Below are 16,731 nucleotides of genomic sequence, written 5' to 3'. Positions count from 1 at the left end.
AGATTCGTCAGGCACAATTTGTCTTTAGTGAAGCCCTGTTAGCTGTCATCAGTCACCTCGTTATTTTACATGTGCCCTAGCACATTTTCCAGGAGGATCTGCTCCATGATCTTGCCAGACACAGAGGTGAGACTGACTGGCCTGTAGTTCCCTGGATCTTCTTTATTTCCCTTTTTAAAAATAGGGTTATGTTTCCCCTTTTCCAGTCAGCAGGAACTTTGCCGGACTGCCATGACTTCTGAAATATGATAGATAGTGGCTTAGCCACTTCATCCACTAGTTCTCTCAGGACCTACGGATGCACCTCATCAGGTCCCATGGACTTGTGTGCCTTCAGGTTCCTTAGATGGTCTCTCCCTAAAGTGGGTGGTTCCTCATTCTCCCAATCCCCACCTTTACCGTTTGCGTCTTGGGTGGTGTGGCGGAAAACTTTGCTAGTGAAGACTGAGGCAAAAAAGTCCTTCAGTCAATGAGTACCTCAGTCTTCTCAACCATATCCTGGGTAACCAAGTGTCCCATTTCCTTCTGGAGAGGGCCCACATTTTCCCTAGTCTTCCTTTTATTTACCAACACACCTGTAAAAGCTTTTCTTGTTGTCCTTGACATCCCTGGCCAGATTTAATTCTATTAGGGCTTTGGCCTTCCTAACCTGATCCCTGTCTACCTGGAAAATTTCTCTGTATTCCTCCCAGGCTACCTGTCCTTACTTCCACCCTCTGTAGGTTTCCTTTTTGTGTTGGAGCTTGTCCAGAAGCTCCTTGTTCATCCACACAGATGTGGTGGTCTTACCTGACTTCCTCTTTGTCGTGATGCATCACTCCTGAGCTTGGAGGAGGTGACCCTTGAATATTAACCACGTTTCTCGGACCCCTCTTCCCTCTAGGGTTTTATCCTATGCTATTCTGCCAAGCAGATCCCTGAAGAGGCCAAAGTCTGCTCTCCTGAAGTCCAGGGTAACGAGCTTGCTGCATGTCCTCCTGGCCACCTTTAAGGATATTGAACTCCATTTCATGGTCACTGCAGCCAAGGCTGCCCTTGAACTTCACACTCCCCACTAGACCCTCCTTATTGGTGAGAAGCAAGGTCCAGTATAGCACCTCTCGTCATTGGTTCTTCTATCAATTGGAGAAGGAAGTTATCATCTATGCATTCCAGGAACCTCATGGATTGCTTATGCACTGCTGTGTTATGCACTGCAGTGTCCCTCCAACAGATATTGGGGTGGTTGAAGTCCCCCATGAGGATCAGGGCTTGTGAACATGAGGCTGCTCCTATCTGTCCATAGAGGCTCTCATCTGCTCCGTCTTCCTGGTTGGGTGGCCTGTAGCAGACCCCCACTATAATGTGTCCTGTCTCTGCTCTCCCTTTAATCCTGACCCATAAGCTCTTGGTTGGCTCCTCATCCATCCCCAGGCAGAGCCCCATGCACTCCAGCTGGTCAGTGACATAGAGGGTGACCCTCCTCCTTGTCACCTCTGCCTGTCCTTTTTAAAGAGCCTGTATCTTTCTATTCCATCACACCAGTCATAGGAGCCATCCCTCCACATCTCAATGATGCCAATAAGATCGTAGCCCTGCAGGTATGCATGAATGAAGAGGCCTGCATGAGAAGACTGCTACAGACATACTAGTACGCCTACATCAGTCACTCTCCTCAGAGGTGGAGAGAAGGTACTATCCCCAGTGGGTCTTCTTCAGCAAAGACCAGCGAGTTTGTAAAGCAGAGCAGAAAAGTGACTTATCACATATCTGTAAAGTGGAGCAGAAGAGTGATTTAATACATGGCCAGGCAGAACACCAAAAATATGGTCTAGGAAGAAAGAGTCTTATTCTGTAGGTGCCACTATGGAATCTCTTTCAGATCTCACACCCAACATGGTGATATTTTTCTGGTATTAAAATGAAAAGGAGAAATAATGAAGTGGAGTATGCTTTCCCGCATACCCAACAGAATTTTTTTCTGCAGCTGGAACATTTGTAACTCATTGCTGCAGTGTGAAATACCTGGTGCCAAATAACATGTGTACTTCTGACTCTCATCATATCTTGAGTGAAACTCTTGAGAATTGCTTACAACCTGCTGCTTCTCTGATTAGTTCTGTAAGTTTAGTAGGGTCATGATAATTTCTCATGTTTGGTGAATTGTGAAGCCTCTTCATCATATATGTATAGGGTTTCTCTCCTTTACAGAGTCTAATCCTGCCTGATATTGGCCAAGATATCTCAGAGTTAAAGGAGGAAAGAAAGATCTGTATAAGTACAGTTATTGATCAAAGGTGTGATTGTGTGAGCCTGAATTTCCTGAAGAGCCAGGCTAAAAACCATATAATGGCAAGGTTTCTGAGATTATGAATTATTATTGCATTTGATAACAGCTATGATGACTAAAATGGCTTTAATTTCTGACTCGCCATGTCCCAGCTGGGCCATGTAAAGCCCCGACACTTTGATGTTGCTCTCTCAAACCATATGTCAATATTTCTCCTGAATCCTTAGGGCTGGTTATTGTGCTTCTGCACGAGCAGGCTCTTGCTGGTCTGACTCACAGCTATTTGACATTAATGTTTTTTCTGTAACTTTTTATAACTTCATTTGAAATTCTCAAATCGCCTTGTTGAACCTTAACAGCCTTCTGAAGTAAGTACTGTACTTGCAGTTTTAAAAAGAGAAAACAAAAGGAAAAATAAAGCCATCATCAGAAATTCTGTTCTGGTTATATCTGAGCTGGAGCAAATGATTGCCTGTTGCCTACCCATGATTACCCAGGCCTCAGATCTGCCAAAAAAACTGCACAAGTAGCACCTAACCTAGTTCTGTCAGAGTAATCACAGCTACCTTACACACTTATAATAATGTTTCCTAGCCCACATTATTTTGATGGGACTGGATTTATGGCATAATTACATGGACAGTTATTCCAAAGTAGCCGAGGGGAAGGTAACCTCTGGCAGGGACTCAATGTTAAACCCTTGTAGGTGGAAAGGGAATGTTAGCCTCTTAAATTGTCTGAATTGCAATGAAGCAGTGTGCCTGACCACAGCCTCAGCTCCCTGAGAGCAATAATCCACAAGGCCATGATTTAGGTACACTGATAGATTAATTGGGTGTGCTGTTCATTAGATATACATAAATATGTCTTTCAAATGCCTTTTTACATTTTGTGAGAGACTTGACACACTTAAATGGAGAATCTCTTCTTTAGTTGAAGCCATGTCTGGAAAGAAAGGAAAAATTCTGAAGGGTCTGTTAGAATCTCTAGCATCTCTAGAAATCTCATTTCTGCAAAGCTGAGGAGTTTTGTGGAATGAAAAAGGAAGCTGTGACCGCTAGCAGTTTTAGTTTGAATAATTGTTTCAGAAGATAACAATTGCAAGGTCTAAGTCGTCATAAGATACTCAAAAATCTTTTTGCACAGAACATAATGTAGCACACGGATAAACATAATAATTGCTACTGCTTTAAGCTGCTAATCAAAATAAATTCCCAGAGTAACACAATTAGAAGCTGTCATGACATGAGACAGGTTAGCACAATCTGGCATGTATAAGAATAACCATTTAGTTATCTTTGTGTTTCACTGTAAATGCTGCCAAGTTTAGGCCATGCTGTGATCCAGTTAGTCACGCTGATTAATACTGTTCTATGAGCATAATACCCTTGATTAACTAGGATGACTCACTGATAAAGTCCTATTCAATGTAAGTAACAAAGCAGAATCTGACCCTTTTGGAAAAAAGTCTTCTATTTAAAGAGCTCATAGGGAATTCTTCTTTGGGAATTATATCATCAAGTTCATGCTGGCCTGCCATCCACTGACACTGGCTGTATAAAAGGGATATAATTTTGTTTAATGTTTTTTTTAATTTAATGTCTGAACCTTAGAGAAAGAAAAACTGCAGCTAAAGCAAGCATTGTTGAGTATATCAATAAAATAAGCATACTAGCAATATATGAGCCAGTAAGTACAATTTTGAAACAAACAAACCAACCAACCAAAACTCAGCAAAAGACAGAAAGCGAAGAGTTATTACTTCTTCTATTGACTTTTAAAGGATAATACGTTCACAAAATAATCGGTTTAAAAGAAATCATTCACTAAGCGAACATAGCGGGGAAAATCCCTGTTTTAAGAAAGTTGACTTTATTTACAGGTTTTGTTATACAGTATGAATATTCACTGAGCCATAAAATGCTATGTTTCAAAAAATGGCTCATTTCTTTGTCTATTGGCTTCTGAATGAAAATCTGACATACATAGTGAAATGCTTGTTTAAAACATAAATTTACTTGCTGTACAGGTTTCCTTGTGCTTATCTGTCTCTAATTATTCTTCTGCTGAAGTTGCTGCATTATCATAATAGAAAATCCATTAGTTACTTGTGTAGTATTATCTTCCTGTAATCTGTCTCCTCCTGAGTTACCACATATATTAAGCTTTATTTCTCTGCTGCACTCACAATAGGTTTTTCCTGCAGTGCTTCATAGGCTGAAGATACATAATATTATTATTATTATTTTGTTGAACATTATCATATTTCAGCAATGAAAATAACAAGGCAGTATCTGGCTCCTCAGTGCATGTCAGCTTGAGCTTTTTTTATATGCTGTCATGACAGCAATGTGCCTAGATGAGATCTAACTGTACAGATGTACCTAAGATCTTCTACCATGGATGTGCAGATTGTCAGCGAGGCCTTTGGTGGTGGGCTTTTGCATGTGTGAGTGTGCATGTCTGCATAAGCACGCAGCATTCCCCAGCCCAAACCCTCAAGCACTAAAGCTGCTGTCATTCCATATTGCGCTCATTCAGTAGCCTTGTTTTCACCAGTTACTCAAAGGAACTCTCCACTAGCAAGAATTAGCAAAAATAATATTAGTACTCTTTTCTAGTACTTTTTTCACATCAATTTAAGTCAATATAAAGTTCAGTTTAGCCTCTGCCCTGCCATGTGACTTGTCTACTCATGACCTCACTTCACATGCACAGAACTGCAACGTTCCCACCATGGACAACAGTCCTACTGTTTGTGAGTGGTGTGCCATAAACCAGAGAACATCAAAGCTTCAGGTGTGCTGCAAACATATGATGGATTACCCCAAATTTGTTTCCTGAACAGCTATGTTATCCTTGAAGCTGGCAACAAGCCATCACTGCCATTCATAAAGGCAAGCAGTCATATGCCTTTGGCTGACCAAGTTGCAGGGCTTTTCCTGGAGCAAGGTCTTGGCAGTCCCGGGATGCACTGGAGCAGAGTACCGCTGCTATTATTTCTGCTCCAATACAGGTCTCATGACCTGCTGTTCATATTTCCACCAGGGTCGGGAGGTTTTGGAACATGACTTCACAAACTGTTTGCTGCTTCTGCCTCTCTCATGGTATCCAGATAAAACTTGGAAATAGACAAGAGCTAAGATCAGTGTGTTTAAACAAGTGTGGAAGATTAATAATATGCACTTCCAGGAAACCTCATGAGACCTGCAGATTGATATTTAATAGTATGTGTTCCATGTTGCTCATACAAGAAATATAAGTTCAAAGGGAGAGCCTGTTTATTATATTTAGATGACAACCTCTTCCACTAAAACGTGGGGACAACGTCTCAGTTTTGGGTTCCAATTCACACTGCTGCATGTGGGTGCTGATGCCACCCAGATCTGTTGTGTAGGAGCTGGGTGGTTGGAAGGCTAACTCAGGCAAATGCATCTCCACCATTGCAAAAGAGCATGGACATAAACTAGCTCATGAGACTAGAGTGTAACTATCCATGGTATTTCAAAGTTGTCTTGAGGATGTCTTTTATCATAAAAGCACTTTTGTTGTTTTAGAAGGAAAGATTGAAAGAAAACATAGAGTTTGTAAGTAACTTTTCTTATGTTGAGGTTTTTCAACAGAGTAGGGATATAATGTGTTTCTCCAACTTTATGAAGGTGACATAGCAAGTTAGTAATTGAGTCAAAGTTAATTCTCCATTATTTGTCTAAGAATTCTGCCTCCTCATAGATTAATGAAAATACAATCAGAGAATATGAAAAAGAAAGACTCTTTCATTCTATCTTGAATTTATTCATTATATAGCAGACATTTCTTCTAGTGATAATGATTAGCCTTCAAGATGTAAAGCGTATGCATTTCAAAGACAATTAATTTTGATTCAGTACTGCTCAACTAGGTAAAGTGAAGGATATGTGTTTCAGAGTGGATTTTTTATTTTATGGAGAAGTTTAACTCCAAAGGGTCTTATTTGGCTTCAATAGTCTAAGCTCATCAATGTCACTTCAAGGAGACCAAACATGTATCTGACTTTGAGACTTCAAAACAGAATTAGAGAATTTTTAGTGACTTTGCTGGCTATTAAAGGCAGATGTCTTCACTTCTCTTTACCTGTCTAGATCACGGATATGAAAAATATATTTTAAAAAAAAATCCTCAAAACACTGTTTCAAGTTTTTAAAACTATATAAAGGATCATTTCTGACCTTTCAAAAGTTAAAACGTCTTAAATGGAATGTATTTTAAGAGGGAAAATTGTCCTGTATTCTAGACAGACACAGATATTGAAATAAATATGATTTTTATGAATTTGAACCAAGAGTTCTATAAGTTCAGCATAGAGTTCTATGGAAAGATGACCCAGCTGTCCAAAATCAGAAATAATTAACTATTGAAGAATCTTTAGTTAAAATCAGGTCCACAGAATTCTACATTTCAGCCATTTGTACTGAAGAAACAGAGTTATATCTCTGGAACACTGAATGCATATTCTCTTCCACAAGTCTCTCCCACTTCAATTGACATTTGGCAGTGGGCAGCAAAACCTTTAATATCCACCTATGATGCCTGTATGCAACTGTTTAGGGTGGTCATGGAAATTGTATAGGATTTCCAACACTAGCCTAATAATGAATGCAGTGATCTGATAAAATCTGGTCCTCTGCTTAAAAGATAGAGCACACTCCCCATGGAATGTCCAATTCTGCTGGTAATTTTTCTGCAATTTTTATACCACATTACTAAGTAAAACCAGATGCAATATTTAACCAGATGTAATATTTCAGATTAAATAACACATTCTTACTGCTCTGTATTTACTCAACACAATCTACCTCAGAACATGCCTGGAAAATTTATACAAAAAACGAGAGTGTGTGACATCTTAATTGCAATCAGGATATATCTTATGTCAAAGGTGGTGGGTTTAGGACTGCAATATAAAATTCTTGACAGTTCATGTAAATTTATGTTTTCCTCAGACTTTAGTTCTTAAAATTGATATTTTACCCCATTTTTGAAAAAGTTTACAGAAGTTTTAACTATGGGTATATTATGTCAATTAATCTTCAAAATCTTTGAACAACATTGAGTTTACTGAAAAATTACTGAAATTTTGAGTCTGTTTTGGTTGAACTAACTAACCAACTGTTTGAAAGTCTTGATTTAGATTAATATTTATTTTATTTATGAATTCAGAAGCATAACAGATGCATGAAAATAGGTCACACTTGTATTTCTTTAAATATTTTTTCTATACCTCTACTTGAAGGACCGTTATTTTAGAGATTGATGATATGAAAAAGCACAGCTAGAAAGAAATACTAATCACAAGGAAAGAACTGCCTTTACAGTTAAGGCTATATGGTCTCTAAATATGTATTAAGGAGTTTAAATTAAAGAAAAAAAAAAACTCAGAGATTTTTGTAGCTTAACTTCTGAAAGGATTTATAGCTGCTCACTTTTCTGAAAAAATCAAGACATTTCTGTGCATGTGCTTAAATATAGCTTTAGGAATTTAACTTTGCTAAGTCATATTTAAAATGTTTCAAACCAAAGCCATTATTTTTAATTCATGTTTCAATTTTCCAGACTACAATTCCAGGCTCTTAGCCTTTAGCAGTGAAGTCCTACCAAAACATTCACAAATCATGCTGAGGCGTGTTGCTCAGGAAAATGAGAAACTGGACAGCAAAGGGAAGGTACAAGTATGCTCTGCAAACTGCAACATAGAAATAGGTGTCCTTGCTGGAGATTTCCATAGCTAAGAAAAAAAAAAAAAGGAATGCATTTAAGTTAAATTCAACAGCAGGACTAAGAATTTACTGTCATAAAACAAAGACAAAAACAAATGAAAAACCCCAAACAAAACAAAACAAAACCCCCAACTGGATTAAACAGAACCATTGCAAGCCTTTGCAGCACACCTCTGTACTTCAGGTTGATGGAAGATCTTGGAAGGGAATAGATGCTGAAAAATATCAAGCACTTTTAAGCTTTACAGTTCTGACTGCCATTGTTACTGGAACTCCTGGCAAAAGTTTGTATCCAACCTTGACTATTACATCCAGTTTGTAAATGGTTTATACTTTGTAAGTTGTGAGCAATTAATTACTTTGACTGAAGGTTATTTCTTGGTTCCAGCAGAGAATTTGCAATACTATTTCTGGATAAAATCAAATCGCAGATTGAGTAATCTAAATTCAGCAATGTCTGAGCAGTATGATCTAGCTTGCTTTAATAAACTAAATCCTCAAAAACTGTAGCATTGGACATCCAGTTGAGAGAGCAATTAATGTCTACAACAAATTATGCCAACATTCTGTTATGTTTTATTCATATACAACTTCACATAATGTAATTAGAGACTAAGGGTTTCTAATTCTGCCATCTACACCCTGCACATTGCCCACTTCATTGAGCAATTTGAACCAAAAAAAAATGAAGATATGTGACTTTCTTATTTCAGTTACCTGAAGTTGATGTTCTGCTGCCTACAGCTTATATGTACATATGGGAAGAAGTGTCAGACACCCTGCAGCATGGTATGGCATGTAGAATAAAAATCAGAGAAAACACAAGAAAGGTTAACTTGCCATGAAATAGAAACAGACCAATCTCTATAAACTGGGAATATTCAAAGAAAAAATATATGAGAGAAAATTAAGAGCTTCTCATTTTTAAATTGGAATTATGACATGTTATTCAGATTTTCACTTTTATTTAACCTTGTGATCTTTGCCTTTTGAACCCAATCACTAAACTGACTGTTTCATACACTAAGCAAGTAGCCAAAACAGAGATTTCAGCTGACAGCTTGACATATTTTGCCATCCCTTTAACTAGTGCTGACAATTCATGATTGGTAATAATCATTATTGGTATGAATATTACAGCGGCTCCTATGACCTTCATCCAAAATATCCATTACATGAAGAACTGTAACAGTACAATGTCAAATCCAACCCTTTTCCCAAGGGGTTGGGGGATAACTGGTTAAGATTTTTTGAGTAAATGAATAGTATTTCTGTGAGGAAGAATACACTTATTAAATGTATTAAATGATTGCCAAAGATCATACTGTTAACTCACACATTCTTCTTGATCACTTAGGTGAAAAATAGCATGTTTAACAATGTTCCTGAGTACAAGTCATATTTGTTAAGCACCCTAACTATCAACATGGAAAATTCTGGCATTACTTGCATCCACATTTATATTTTTTATGGGTCTTGGTAAGTATGGAAAATAAGCATTAGTCAAACAAAACAGGAGTGTTCTAAACCTATATTTCAGAGGAAAAGTACAGCATATATCCAGGGAGATCTTATTGCAGCTTTTCAATATTTAAAGGAGGCTCATAAAAAAGATGGGGACAAACATTTTAGTAGGGTCTGTTGTAATAGGACAAGGGTAATTAAAAGAGGGTAGATTCAGACTAGATATAAGGAAGAAATTTTTGACAATATGGGTGGTGAAACACTGGAACAGGTTGCCCAGAGAGGTAGTAGATGCCCCATCCCTGGAAGCATTCAAGGTCAGGATGGACGGGGCTCTGGGCAACCTCATCTAGTTGAAGATCTCCATGGTTATTGCAGGCAGGTTGGAGTAGATGCCCTTTAAATGTCCCTTCCAACCTAAGCTGTTCTATGATTCTATGAATTTTTTTATACATTATTAATTAATCTAAGTTTTTATATGTTAATTTAGTTTGTATAGTATTATGGCATTAAGGACATTTAAGAACTATTAAACTCATATATCTCTGTTGATTGCTTTTGGAGGTCTCCAGGTTTTTTATTCCTAATTGTGATATGGATTGAGATACACTTTTATCTAGTCTGATGTTTAACATCTACTTGACTACCATTGCCTTACTGAAAGCATTTTTAAGCCAGTGATTGTCTTTTCTGAAGCTGTACCTGTCTAGTATGTCCCTGGTTCATGAGAGCCCCCTATCACTATGGTAAGACATACAATAGATAACCATTCTGTTATGATTTTTCCTATATTCAAGACATTATTTACTCTGAGTTCAACCAACTCTCCTCATACATTAACACTGGAGATAGTGCAGATACCTAGTATCAATCATGTGGGGATTCGCTAATCTTTCCTCCAACAATAGCATTGAAAGCAGAAGTGTGACAATCTGTAGTATAAGTACTATGGTGTCTTCACAAGAAAAAGACGTGGGTTGCTTTTTCACCTCACCAATGAATCACAAGTAGATGGGTTAAGGGAAAAGAAAGGAAAAGGGTTTATTAACAATAAGACGAAAAGAAGCAGATGAAAGACAAATATTTATGAAATCTGTAAACTGTTGAACCAGCAAAGGCTTGACTCTTAAAAAGTTATACCTTAATTTAGATTCTCTGGTATCTAATAAAAGGCAATTGCAACTGAGGTCTGTCTTCTAATTAGGACTTTTATGATACATTGCTCTGGTATGGATTGTGTGTTGTCTACTAACTGGAATTCATGTAACACCCTTTCTCTTAGTGGGTGTACAGGTGGTTTCTCTCTCCTCTACCCAGATGGCTAGTTACAAGACCAAAGTCTCTTTGAAATGTATACTTTCCTTTAAATGTGATTGATTTTAGATAATGGATACAAAAATTGTCTGTAGTCAGGACAGGGGTAGACAAGATGGACAGGTGTTCAAAAGCACTAATTACAGAAACCATGCTTTTAAAAAACTGGGTTAACCCCCAGAAAAAGTAGATGTAGTTAAGAACTGCTTTTAACTCAGATCAGTGATATAGTGTCTCCCTTAGACTTTATTAATAAATTTCATGGTTTGAGCTCAGAGGGCAACTGAGCACCACACAGCTGCTCACTCCCTGCTTCCCCCCCACCGCTGAGGAGAAAATAAGCAAAGACACCACTCACTCCTCCCTTCCCCCCCAGCACTGAGGAGGGAAGAAAAAGACCCAGGAATTTGAGATGAGGACAAGGAGGGATGACGTCATCTTTTAAGGCACAGGCAAAAATCAGAATCATTAGGGGAAGAAAAAAAATAACATGAATTTAATACAGACACTAAAAACAACAACATATAACAAACAGAGTAGGGCCATGAGAAGCATTACCACCTCCTGCAAACACCTTCCTCCATCCCTCCCTTCTTCCCAGGCTCAGCTTTGCTTCTGATTTCTCTACCTCCTCTCCCCAAACAGTGCAGGGGGCAGGGAGGGGGGGGGGGGGGGGGGCAGTCAGTCCTGTCATCTCTTCCACCTCAGGGTGGGGGAACTTCTGGCATTCCTCCCCTGTCCCAGTGTGGTGCCCCTCTCACAGGAGACAGTCCTCCACAAACCAACTCAGACATGAGTCCCTCCCATGGGTGTGTGGGTCACCCCTGTGTGTTGCAATCCTCGCAGCACCGAATTACAACAGCGGGACCTTCTTCCCACAGGGCCCCGGCCTTCTTCGGGTGCAGCCACCTGAGTCAGCGTGGGGCCCCCCACAGGCCGCACACCAGCATCTGCTCAACCAGTGACCCCCATGGGTGGCAGGAGGGGGCAGCCCTGCTGTCTCACCATGGGGTACAGGGGAGTGTCTGCTTCGGCACACCTTCCCTACCTTCCTCTTCCTTTCTTCTACTGACCTTGGTGTTCGCACAGATGTTCTTCTCGCAACTCCTCCTCCCAACTCCAACTTCTCCTCCCAGTTCCCCTTTTTAAATACGTTACCACAGAGGTGCAGATATTTGTCTCGTCCTTGTACAAAAATGGGTCTGACTTGGAGCTGGGGAAGCTTTGAGAAGTTTCTCACAGGGACCCACCACTATGGCCACTCCCTTACGAAAAAACCCACCACTCACTCAGACCAGGTTTGGTCAATTTATGCTTAGCAGTATTCTTGTACTATCCCAGTATTGAAGATAGAAATAGCAAATACAGAATCTCTTTTAATTATCTTTGTAGCATGCAGAGATTTTCTCATACTGTTATACAAAGCTGGTTCACAAAAATAACTCAGTCCTAAAACTGAGTTTTGCTGACTGGGAGATTTCCACCCTCTCCTATTAAATTTACATGTGGGTCTGTGGTGAATATTCAAAATTATTGTATCAAAAGCTGCTATAACAGTTTTTAGTGTGCACTTGCTAAGTGTTCTTTTGAAAATGATGCCATGCACATCTCAAATGAAGAAATTGAAAGTAAAAAAATAAAAATTCTGGTAAGAATACTGAGAAAAACTTAATGTCCTGTAAATAGGCAAATGAGAAAAATTAACTTTAATGTAAACTCTTGTATGATTTGTCTCCATGTGTTCAACTCTTTCGTACCTATTTTCAAGATGATTAGTAATCTGATTTTTTTCCCAAATTCAAATTAAATTCCCTCCCTACCTTCTGTTGGACAGGACTTTATCTTTGTAGTGACTTTCAAAGCCGCAGGATAGTCCTGAAGTAATTGAAATTTCTGGTTCTGCTCTTAAAATGAGAGAAAAAAAAATTCTGCTGTGCTTTGAACTCTAACTTGGGGTTTATGTCCTTTCTGCTCCATAAATAAACAGCCTGGGCTTCTGTGATTTGAACTGTATTTCCAAATCTCACTGACTATCTTACATTATTTAAATAACTTTATAAAGTACAAGGACTGCTATGCAAAAAAGAAAAACAGAAATTTAACTCTTTGATTGATTACACTTTCCCAATCTCCAGAGGGCTTGGTAGGAGTTTCTGAGAGGTTTTAAATGGTAGCTAAAATCAAAGACAGTTTCCTCCCTGTAGGACAAAAGACATCCAGTAACAGAGGACCTCACTAATGCCTAGGCAATCCATATGCTGCTTATACTCTTCCTTGCATCGTTTAAAGTCTGTGCTACAAAGGAAAATATATATTACATTGTCCTTCTTTACAGAAAGGGCATTTCTTTTAGCTTAAGTAACACACTTTCAGACTTGAAAATATTTCTTCTTGTTCTCCTTCAGTTCCACAGTGTCCACTTTATTTTTCAGATTTATTGCCATTTGGTGAACAAAACTGGATGACAATGATGAGGTTTTTCCAGTGCAGACTGTATTGGCTGTTTACTGTAAGGTTAGGCTTTATTTCTATTTGCATATCTATCTATTCTTGATAACAGAATTTCTTTATTGGTGTATATTCACATTATGTTCTAGTATATCCAGTATATGTCCCAGACCTTTTGCTATGAATTTTGCCTTGATTCACCTTTAGTAAAATCTGCAAACTGAATGGCATCATCTCCTCCCAACAACTAACATTCTAAAGACAACTAATGTAATTTTAACAGATCATAAAAGTGTGGTGAACTTTTATTTGTAAATCCCACAGCTAAACAATGAGGGAAAATGAGAACTTTGTTTAATAATTTTAATAATGCTCTAGCTGCTTCCTCTGCATTTTTATTTTTTTAATACAAATTTTAAGAACATTTGTTTTCCATGGAGATAAACAGTTGAAAGTTTCTCCATTCAAGAACTCAGAACAGATTTTATAGTTTGTTGTTGGACAGTGAAGACATCCTGTGACACACTTGATTCTTTACAAATATTCATTATTGTGAAATTAATTCAAAATGTCCCCAGCTATCAAGAGTTTGCAATATGAGCCTAAGAGTTAAGGAAATAAGGGAAATACTAGGTAAAATGATAAATTATTTGATTCACACAAGTATAATGACAACATACCAGTTACTTACCCTGTTTATAGACCTTATAGGAGAGAAGATTTTTAGCCTGACATCTGAAGGTGATTAATGCAGTGACACAGCAGAGTCTTAGAAAGAGTTGCTCCGGTATATCAGTTGTATCATGGAAGAAAGCACACAGATACTTGAAGGAAAACTGGCTTGATGCAGGCTGGCATTTCCTGACACATTTAACTTGATGACTCAGTGGCAAATAAAAGCTGGGAGATAGGATGGGTTTATAATTAAGATCTTTAACAGAGAAGACCAGTACTTTATATATTTGAATGTGTCATTTGTTTCTTCTGAATACTAATGGAACTTTTAAATTTGCTTTCTACAAACAACAAGCTAGTGCAATTCCATTCCCCAAATACCTGCAGGATGCAAACAAACAAGCATTGCAAGTATGGCCAAAGCAAATTTATTGAAAAGTGTGTGTTGTATAGAAATTTGCTGTACTACACTTTTCAGGCCTTCATTTGAACCTGTACTTTCAGTGTCCCTTTGAGTGAATCTCTTGTAATTTTATAGTTATTTCCTGGATCTGCAGATTATTTTCTCCTGAAATGAAGTAAAGAATAGTAGATTCTGGATCACTTCATATTTTGTCACCTTCTTCCTGTAGCCCTAAAGCATTTATACCTTATAATTTATTCCTTTTAGGATGCTTCAGAGTAAATATTCTGTTCATGTTATCTTTTCTAGTGTAGCCCAGTCCAACACAGAGGTTCAGATTTATTTCTACTAGTATTCACATCTGAGTTTCACATGAAACAAAGATATTTTGTGGCTTTTCCCATGGTAAATCAAATGTGGAAACAGCTACTTGTTGTATATTAAGGGCTGGTGTTAGATGTGGAAGACTGGATATCTTAGGGTTTCTCAAATAGTATATGGCCAATTGAACTAAGTTCCTAATCAATGCAGACAATAAAGGATAGAGACTGATTAAAGTCAACGTAAGACAGACACCTATTCACTCAGCTGAATTGTTGCTTAGACTCAATTGTCCACATTGATGAGCTTTCTACTAGTTATAAGGGGAACTTAGAAGCAGAAGCCTACAGTAGGTAGGTTTCTTAGTCTTGAAAGGCATTCTGCCTGAAAAGGTATTTTGGCCCAGTGAAAGTAAAACTCTAAGGTTTTCTTTGCCCTCTTCCTACCTCTGCAACTGTACCTTCCTGCTGTCCTTAGACCTCCCTTCCCTCGCCAATGGCCCCTTCAATGCCAAAGCCCTGAGGCAACAGGGAGATGTAGGTGCCACTTTTCTCCTCAGAGTCCTTTTTGCTGCAGTGCAGCCACTCCAGCAGCCTTGTTTATAGCAGGTCTTTCTTGCTTGTTTTCTCACTGATGTAAAACTGACCATCTAGAAGAAGATTACTGTGTTTTATCATTAGGATAATTACAATGGTGTAAGAAACTCTGGTAGATACATGGATGCTTGATAAATACTTTGTGAAACCCATGAAAAACAAAAGCAGCATTTCCAACAACATGTTTAGCATTCCTTGAGGTGATTGATAATCTGATTTTGTCCACCAAAAAAATTCAAAATTAAATCTCCCACCTTCTGTCAAACAGAACTTAATCTTTACAGTGACTTTCAAAGCTGCAGGGTAGTCTTTGTAAATGAATTTCCTTGTTACATGATAAAAATTACACTGCAGTTCTAAAACCTAATTTAGGGTGTATAGACTTTCAGCTCCATAAATCATCATCATGTCCTTCAGCTAAAATGTGCTCACCACTTCTCAGAGACTGTAATATATTATGTAACTATATAAAATATAAGGTGCAGTAACAGACTCTCTTAAAAATCAAAATCAAGACAGAGTTTATATATACATATAAAAATCCATTTTATTGGGATAATACTATGATATAAAACTTGAAATTAAATTAAAATTACTTATGCTTTCAGATCGTCTTTAGATGTTGAGTTCAGTTAACATGAGAGAAACTTTTTAACCTATATAAATGCCATGATGCATGAATACACACCTTTGAAATTGCTTTCTTTTAAATCTCACTGATTACAAAGACTTATTGTCCCTTGTCTACCTCACTATTTCCGTTTGAAACTGGGGTACAACAGAACTAAAAGTACTGATCATTCACCATGATTTACATCCTTGTACAGTATTTCCCTCATAAAGAAGGTCAAAAGCTACCTTTGGAGAAGTCCGTTTCCTCAGGACCTTACCATTGAGGCATCAAGAAACTGACAGCCAGTTCCAGGGATGTGTATCTGGCTAAAGAATGTGTGCTGGTGCAAGCTGCACAGTAGTGAGATGGCTGTAACTCATTATCTAGCTAGCTAGCTAGTAAAACAACGTTTCTTCTTAAAGATGTGCTTCTTTCTCAGCTTCTCATTGGTTTGTTCAAAGCAACTGTTAGAAATAATGGGAAGGCCTGACTTGTAGTCTGAAAATCAGGTTCTATATCTGCTTTTGTTCACTACCCTTTCCTTACAGCAGCTATTTCTTTGTTCTTGTCTTTATCTTTCCATGCTAAAGCACCAATTTTCACTGTTTCTTTTACTCTTTGTTATTTTTAGCTTAGTGCTTTTTCCCTTTGATACATTTCTGAGAGACTGATGGAATTGCTTGCATTAATTTGTAAGTGTTTGTAAGTATTCCTGCCCAAAAGGTGACTAAACGTTAAGTTCTGCAGGGTCACAACTTGCAGTTCTAGGCAGGGAACAGAATTCATCTGCCTGGGACCCTGCATTCTCCTAGATGAAGATTATCCCTGCTATCATTTGGAGCAATGCCTGAGTTCATTTGGAATATGTTCAG

Source organism: Strix aluco, chromosome 3, assembly GCF_031877795.1.
Source record: "Strix aluco isolate bStrAlu1 chromosome 3, bStrAlu1.hap1, whole genome shotgun sequence".
In the NCBI taxonomy this organism is placed as follows: Eukaryota; Metazoa; Chordata; class Aves; order Strigiformes; family Strigidae; genus Strix; species Strix aluco.
The sequence above is the reverse complement of the archived record's forward strand: the minus strand, read 5'-3'. Positions refer to the sequence as shown.